The sequence below is a fragment of the Pinus tabuliformis genome, chromosome 9, assembly GCF_031772625.1.
Source record: "Pinus tabuliformis cultivar Carrire ecotype Pingquan chromosome 9, CPIR1, whole genome shotgun sequence".
NCBI classification, from domain to species: Eukaryota; Viridiplantae; Streptophyta; class Pinopsida; order Pinales; family Pinaceae; genus Pinus; species Pinus tabuliformis.
In genome coordinates, this window is record NC_142307.1 from 141,163,010 (window position 1) to 141,171,629 (window position 8,620).

Sequence of the window (8,620 nt, forward strand, 5' to 3'; positions counted from 1 at the left end):
GTGAGTTGTTGCTGCAATATTAACTCATTCTCGAGACCCTCAGAATGGAATACTCTAACGTTCTCAAGAAAACCAACCAATTAGTACCTTCCTCTATTTATCACTTTCCTATGTTGAGTAACTTTGTAAATTGTACATGTTATGGATCACTTAACCATTTTTGCACACGCTTAAGATTTGGTTAAGATAGGATTTTTTACTAAATCAACCACTAACACAACTATCCATTTGATATTTTCAACTTTGATCAACTTCTAGCAGACCTGCGAACTTTTGCTACCATATGCTGAAAAATTCTGATCAAGAACATTCGACAATGCCAAAATTAGCTTAACAGTGTGAGGAATGTAGAGAAAAACGCTTGAAAAAACTCCGTCACACTTGAAACACAGGTTAAATTCGAATAGATCTCACCAGTCTCTCCCATAGGACTGCCTACCAATGACTAGAGCTTTTCAATAATCCCGTGACTCATCATCCATGCAACTGGGGTAGAGGATGAAGCGAAACATCTTTCCTCAACTCATAAATTTCTCAAACTTCTTCCAAAGCTTCGAAAGCCTCTACACGACCTCCAAAAGTCACTGGCGCCTCTAAAACTCTTCATCAAATCACTTCGACATCACTATAACCATCGTAAGTCAAACAAGGTTGACTTGGATGCCAACCAATAGCAATACTAGCACCTGGGCCATCAAAATTCTCCACAAACACTCTACCTTCAATATGCATCTTGTTGGGTTTTTGGGTCGTGACACAGGTTGGGAGTCTAATTAGACAAACAAATCCATGTACTACTGGCCCTTTCAGCAACAGTCCGTGTAGCGCAGACTGAGGTCTCACCCGAAGTAGTATGGGGGCATGTTGGAACCAAGTTTCTGCACCCTTGAGAGGTCTGAGGGGTTTGATTTAGTCCAATTGTGAATACCTTCATGCATGTTACTTCACGTAATTCCTGGACCTATATGGCCTTCGCAACCTATTATCTTTGCCTTCGCGTATCCCTAACCAGGGACTGTGGGGCTTTCACACTGCTGGAGCAGTGATCTGCACTATTTCCCCAAGTCACGCCATGGATCTTACTTATCTCCTTATAACAGTTATTTAAATTCACGTAAATAGATACCTTATATTACATTCACTTACTCAGCATATTCATATAAGTTCGCGTAGTAAATAACCAGTAAACTTGTAATTCATACCCAATATAATTTAATGCATAAAATAGGAAAATATACATAGAAATATGGTAAAACTTCTCTTTATTAATGTTTCAAATGGTTACAGACTCAACCTACCCTGCGCACATAGCTGCAGGGGTCTGCTCACTCAACTGCATACTACTAGGCCTATGCGCACTCAACTGCAGAGCCTTCTCCTACTCTATGACCCAAAGACACAAATCTAAACTTCAGATACTTTTCTATCCTTATATTCCGTTGTCATCAATCCATTTATACAAATCCCATGGTCTTCCGACCATGGGTAGTTCTCTCAATCTGACACTACATTTACAGAAGTAATGGTGGACAACTCTATTACAACATTGCGCCCCACACTCGCAATTCGCTAAGTCTTTACAATGGTGTTTAAGCCCTAAAACTTGCCATGTGGGGGATTCCACGCCCAAGAGGCCCTTAGAACAAACATCATGACTCACCCTCGAGTCACTCTGTCAGTGCGGAGATCTTTTCTCAGAGACCTCCCAACTCTGCTCAAACTGCTGCAAGGTCGGCAGTGCACTGAGCGGTTGATTGTTCAATCTCATGTACTCATTGTTCCGAGACCGCGTTGTTGGAACTGCTCCCTTGCATCTGTTCCTATCTCCCCGACAGCTGAGACGAATCCGAGCACGGCGAGTCTCCCATTTATGGTTTCTAGGGCTGGCCCACTGTAAGCAAACACGTCCTTAAAGTTTGTGCTCACCTGCATTATTATTTTTGTAAATTCAACATAGTTCAGTGCAGTGCATGTTAATGTAAAAATTGGCGCTTGCATAAACGGTAAACGCTTAGCCAAGTCGAGGTTTCTCTTCCTCGAACTATGTTTTCACGTGGTTTGATAAAAATTGAGATGTAGATCCTCAAACAACCGGTGCACCGCACTAGTAAAAATTGGAACGTTTCCAACTAATGAAATAATAGATTTTTAGATTTTTAATAATGAAATAGTAGAGGGCATCACCATCACCATAGATTCTTCAACTTGTAGTAAGTCTCAACTTCGTGCTAGAATTTAGGAGTTCGTGTAAATCACGTTTTGAACCATTTCTATCCTCGTCTATCCATTTTTTTATAAAGGGTTATTGTAACAGGTGGGAGTAGGTTTTGAATGTCCATAGGGAGTGGGCATTTTAATTAGTTAATAAAGGTTTAAAAGACATAAGGATTTTCCAGAATTAGATTAATTAGTTAGTTTAAAGAATTTTACTTATGGTTTATAAATGCGAATAAATGCAGTTTACTATCCAACTTCTCCCACATTTGAATATTTTTTTTAAATTTTACAAAGTTTATGTAATAATAAGTTTATACATGAGCATTATAAATCTTATTTCCTTCTCACTTATTTTGTTGTTTATTATGGAGAAGGGTACGATGGAGGAACTGGCCTAATGGGTGATGTATGTAGGTTTATTTGGCTTGGAATTAAGATGAAAATTGCAGTATTTTGCTTCTTCTAGATTCAAGCTCCTTGTCCAATAGCAATGGATGCAAGTGTGCAATTATTTGGCTAGAGTTGGACTATGTCTCTGTTATCCATCTTTGTAGTAATTTTCTAAATAAAGATATTTCATAATTTTAAATAATATTTCCCTCTCTAAAATGCAATAAAATATTCCTAACGGTTAGATCTTGATTTATTCCAACATTTTTTATTATTATCTTAAATCTAGATCTATCATAATATTTTGTTATAAATAGTATGGTTTTCTCCTCATTCTTCACCATGACTATTCTCATCGTCCTGATTATTTCCTTGTGAGATTTGAGCTCCCATCTTTAGTTCAGGCCATCACTGTTTCTTCTTACCCATTACATACACTTTGAGAGACAATGAGTTGAATCAATAGTTGAAGCATAGGGTACAAAGGACCCATCCCAAAGAGGGGGATCTCTAGATCCAAGTCTATACATTCTCTTCACATGTATAAACATTTATTTTTCAATAATAGAATCAAAGTTCTGCTATTTCCATTGGATTCTCAATATATCATTTTATGGTACATGTTCATTTATATTTGTATATTATTTGTTGTAGGGTTTTGATATTTTATTTTTCAGATCTAAAGAGAAATGAAAACCATTCATTTTTGTTGTTAGGGTTATATGTCACGATTAACATAAGTGAAGGATTTTGGTGCAACTTCCAAGAAACTTCATACTAACAAATGACAACTCGAGTAGCTTAAAAATTTAGAACCCCAGTGACTGTTGTTTCGAACTTTTTTTTACCAATTTTCAGGATTTTTTCTTTCTCTCAATTTTCACTTCTTTTTTTTGGATTTTTACTCTTTGATTGAAGAATATTTGTTCTGTAGAAATTTGAATAATATAACACTTATTCATAGAGATTATCTTGATTATACACTATTTGCGCAATGCATGCATAATACATAACCTCCTCTACCATTGATCATCAAATTGCGGAATTAAAAAAAACAATTGCATGCACACATTGAAACATCAATCACACATATCAACACAGTATGTAATGGGGAAAGCATACAGCTGAAAACCCCCAACTATCTGTATATTATAATGATAGAGAACATGTAACAATACATAGTAAAATACTCGTCACAAGTAATCAGTACTATCTCCACATGGTACACACAAACTAGCTTAGATCTGAACAAGTTACGGGTTCAAATCTCCTACACTATTTTTCCTGCGTCTACTGCGCAATCCATGTTGACAATAGATCAGATCCATGTTCGAATTCCCTTGTCTTGTACTGTTCATAACGTGGTTTAGTTTCTTTGTTTCTTCAACAATTGTTTTTTCTAATTCCATCTCAATTTTGGACTTATCAAGGTTTGTTCTCAGAGCTAATCTTTGCTTCTAAACTATGGCAGTTATTTCCCAATCAGTGATTAATCCATTCAAAACCTCTTCTTCCCTTTTTGCATCATCAAGCTTCAGTTTTAGAGACAAAATTTCCTGTTTATATATTTTTATAATCATTTTCTCCCGTTTCTTGGTCAATTATTGTTTCGAGAGGTTACTCTCATCTTCTAGCTTCTTACAATTATTTTTCTTTTCTTCTAATTGTTGTGCCAGATTGTCTTCACTCTTAATAGCTTCCTCAAACTTTTTACTTTTGTAAACAAACTCTTCATACCTTATTCATCTCACAACAACTTCTCTTTTATTTTATTTTTCTTCCTTCAGGTCATCTTTAATCCATCAAGGGCGTTGATGAGCTCCCCTTCAAGATCTACTACAATTTCATCTTCTTCTTCCTTGAGGTTTGATTCGTTCTTATATTTAGATTTAGATTCTAATCCCATGACTAAGAATTCATCAACCTCATCTTTTGGAGACTCTTGCCTATTTCCTTCTAATGCAAAACTATCCTCTTTGGAGAAGAGACCATTTTTTCTTGAAAGGATTCTTCTTATAATATTCTTGAGCTTTATCTCTGGGCTTCTGATCCTTTTCCTCTCTTGTCTTATCTCAATAAGGAAACTTGGAGGAAAATTTCCCAAGCCTTCCACATTCAAAGAATTGGAAGGGTAGATTTCCCTTATACTTTCCTAAACCATGTTTTAGCTTTCTAGCAAACTAAGCCAACTCTTGATCAAATTCATAGTTGGAACATTCTTGGTGATATTTGTGTTCCTTATTCTTCATTGAGGGTTTAAATTCTACCTCCTTTTGCTCAAACTTTTCTTTTTCTATTCTCATCTCATAGGAAGTGAGAGTTCCATGTAGCGCCTTCATTAAAAGAGACTTTAAGTTTGATATCTCTTATGTAGATCAGATCTTAGAATTGAATCTCATAGGAAGAGATATCAATACATTCTAGAAAACTACTTCATTCATGAGTTCTTCTCCAAATCCTCTAATCATATTTTCTACCTCATTAATCTAAGAAAATATTCTGGTATATTTTCTTCTTTATTCATTCTTAAGCTATCAAACCTCATTCTAATCGCTCGAAGTTTGGCTTGCTTAACTTTCTCATCTCCTTTATAACTATTCTAGAGCTTGTAGCATACTTCCTTAGTTGACTTACATTGAATTACTTTTACAAGGTCATATTGATTAAGGCCAAAGAGAATTGCACTCTTTGCCTTTTCATTGTTCCCATAAACATTTTTATCATCTTCATTTGTAGGAGGGGTTTCTCGGACAATATAATCAACTAATACAAAACTCCAAACATCTACACCTAGGGACATGCGATAGGCTTCCATACTGACTTTCCAAAATACATAATTTGTACCATCAAGTACTGGTATCTTACTTGAATAAGCATCCCGACTTTCTGGTTTAGCCATGATGCCCTATCAATTTACCTTTTAGTGGTAAAGTTATTCCTAAAGGAACCTGTATCTGATACCAATTTTTGGGATCATGATTTATGTTACAGTAGAACTCACAGGTGTTAGTAAACAAACACATTTCTAGAGCTAACAGATCCTCAAGTGATGGTTAAGGACATGTCATGAAACACACAGGCAGCATTGCCAAGTACAATAAGGGGAGCTATAATTTTACCATGATTGTCCACAATTATTTTGCATTATCATTTATTTCCTAAAAATCCCCTTAAATCGAAGTGTTTTAGGATGGAGATAATCATGGGTATTCAAACCTAGGAGCCCAAAAGGCACCTTTGGAATGCTTCATAAAAAATTGGTCATCTCGAAAGAGTTTCAATGAATTATCAGCATTCTCTATGTGTAGTTCCTATGCTTTATTGTAGACCATAATATCGTCAAAGAAAACTAGCAAAACTTGCATAGAAAGGCTTTGATTTTTTTTTCATGAGGCTTTAGAAGGTTGACGAAGTTTAATAAATATTGAAAGTAATCACAAAAAACTCATATTGACCTTCATATGTTTATTATTGAAAAACTTCTCTCCATGCTTTTCATCTATAAGATCATTAATAATTAGGACACTTGCACGAGGTTCCTTCCTTCTTTAATATCAAGACTACTACTCATGAGTAAGGGCTTGTAGTAGGTTGTACGATCTCCACCTTCAATAGTTCTTGAGTGATATTTTTTCTTATATCAATTTGTGCAAAAGGGTGTTAATAAGAACGTACATTTTGTGGTTGAATTCCTAGGATCAAGGGAATGTTATGTTAGTGCTTTCTTTAAGAATGGATAAACTTAGTCGTTGGTGTTTGAAAGACTTGATGATTTTTGTGAAGGAACAATTGAAATTTTAAGAGTATTTCTTATGTCAAGTTATGGATTACCCATAACTTATATCGAATTGAATTGGCAAATAATTCTAGAGTGGCCTTTATTTAATAATTTTTCCATACTATGGGCATTGTCTATTTCAAGGGACCTTACCAAAATCCATTGAAGGGTTTATACATGTCCCCCTTTAGACAAATCTATATAGATTTCTTTCAAATACATTATGAGTGATCCCAATGTGCATAGACACTCTACCCCCAATATTATATTATAGCCACCCATATCAATGGAAAATAAATGGGATTTGAGTTGATAGTCTCCGATATAGAGTTTGACATTTTCACATTTTCCCCCACAGTTCATTATACCTCAATTGGGGTTCATGATTTAAAATTTGTGTCCTAGGCATTAAAAACAATGGGTTTATTCTACCACTCTCTTCTGAATGAAAATATGAGTACCACCATTATGAATGAGGACTACAACATTATGGAACTTGATGTGGTCTATGAAGTTAAAATGCCTGATAGGGCACACATAGAGATTAGGGTTTCCTCATGGAGAAGTGGAGGTTCAATATGTGCCTAAGCTTGAGTGCTGTTGTATACAACTTATAATGATGATGTCTATTTAATAGTTATGAATTTGGGTATGGCCTGGGTGGTCACAACAATTTGGAACAATTTATTTTCTTTATACCTATGAATTAAAGCATATTTTTATTTAAACCTATACAACTTCATTTGTTTTTTCTAACCCTGAGTGTCTTCGAAATGAGGCTTCCTTCCACGTAACAAAACTATTCAGTTGCAAGGAGGTTGTAAAACCTAGAAATGGAAATTGCAAATGCACCAATAATGATAGGAATATTAAGGCATGGGTTATCGAAAACACGAGTTATGGATGGAACTCATATTTATTATTTATTGAGGGAGTAATACATAAACTGCCAATTGTTTATCCAGGGATGGGAATCATAAACAATAGAGATGGAAATCACAAGAAAATGCACCAGCAGCCTGCATGAATTTGTTTTTGTTAATTATCCAAATGCTTAATGCACCTATTAGTTATCTAGGCATGGGAATCACAAATGCACTAGGTCTTAACTTAATCCAAAATTATCATTCATTTGCTTGAATCAAGTCTCTTGTAACTCCAAAATGTTTACCATCATCAAATGGAAAAAATTTCAACAAGTAATTGCAAAAAATCTAACGTATGGGTGATGAAACATAGTGGCCTCAAGGGTTCTAAAGCCTCTGAGACCTTCACTCGCTTGATTTTAAATTTGAGCTATTTACAACAATTTATAATGAATTAAAGTAGTTTTAATTATGTCCCTAACAAGAACATGAGAGTCCTGCGCAACTATATATTCATATTTACTTTGAATGGCATTTTCTCACCCGAATCACTCTCAAGTTTCAATTCCCGTACTTGCTAACATAGCCATCGATTACAGGGATAAAAATAACCATAAAAGAGGCTTGTCAAGTCTTGCAGCGCATCCCTATGGGACTAGCATAAAAGCCCATAACTAAATTGTGTGGCCATCTAATTGATCTGTAAAGCTTACCATTTTCCAAGAGTACAACAACTCCTAACAAACGAAAAAAATTATACACAAATGCCTAGCCATTTGACATGGAAACTAAAGGCACTAATACAAGTACATTTGTTCAACCGAGGTCCATGATTTTAAGCATATTTGATTCTCTTTTATGTGTACTATTCTAGTTAAAAATAATAATTTTTGGTCGGGGTAATTTAATGGCTTTTTTTATTCCTTAAATTTTGCACACTATGCTTTTACCTTTTACTTTGGGTATTTTATGAATGATGTATCAAATTTGTTTTTTAGTTGGGATTATATATGAAATTAAAATATCACCACTTTTCATTCATATATAAATTAAAATACACTATAAATAGATTTTATTTAGTTTTTAGAAAATAATATTAATTAATAATATAATATAAACCATAGATTTTTTAATCCATTCATTTTAATTGAGTTTAAATGATTGTTTCTAACATTGGTTATTCTATGATTTTAGTATTTTGTTAAAAATATATCAAAACTAATGTTTATATATATATATATATATATATATATATATATATCTATATTATAGAAATAATTTATATATATAGAAAAATATATTAAATAATTATATATAAATATGTACAACTTAATGTATAATAAAAATTTATAAAACTAAAATATTATTT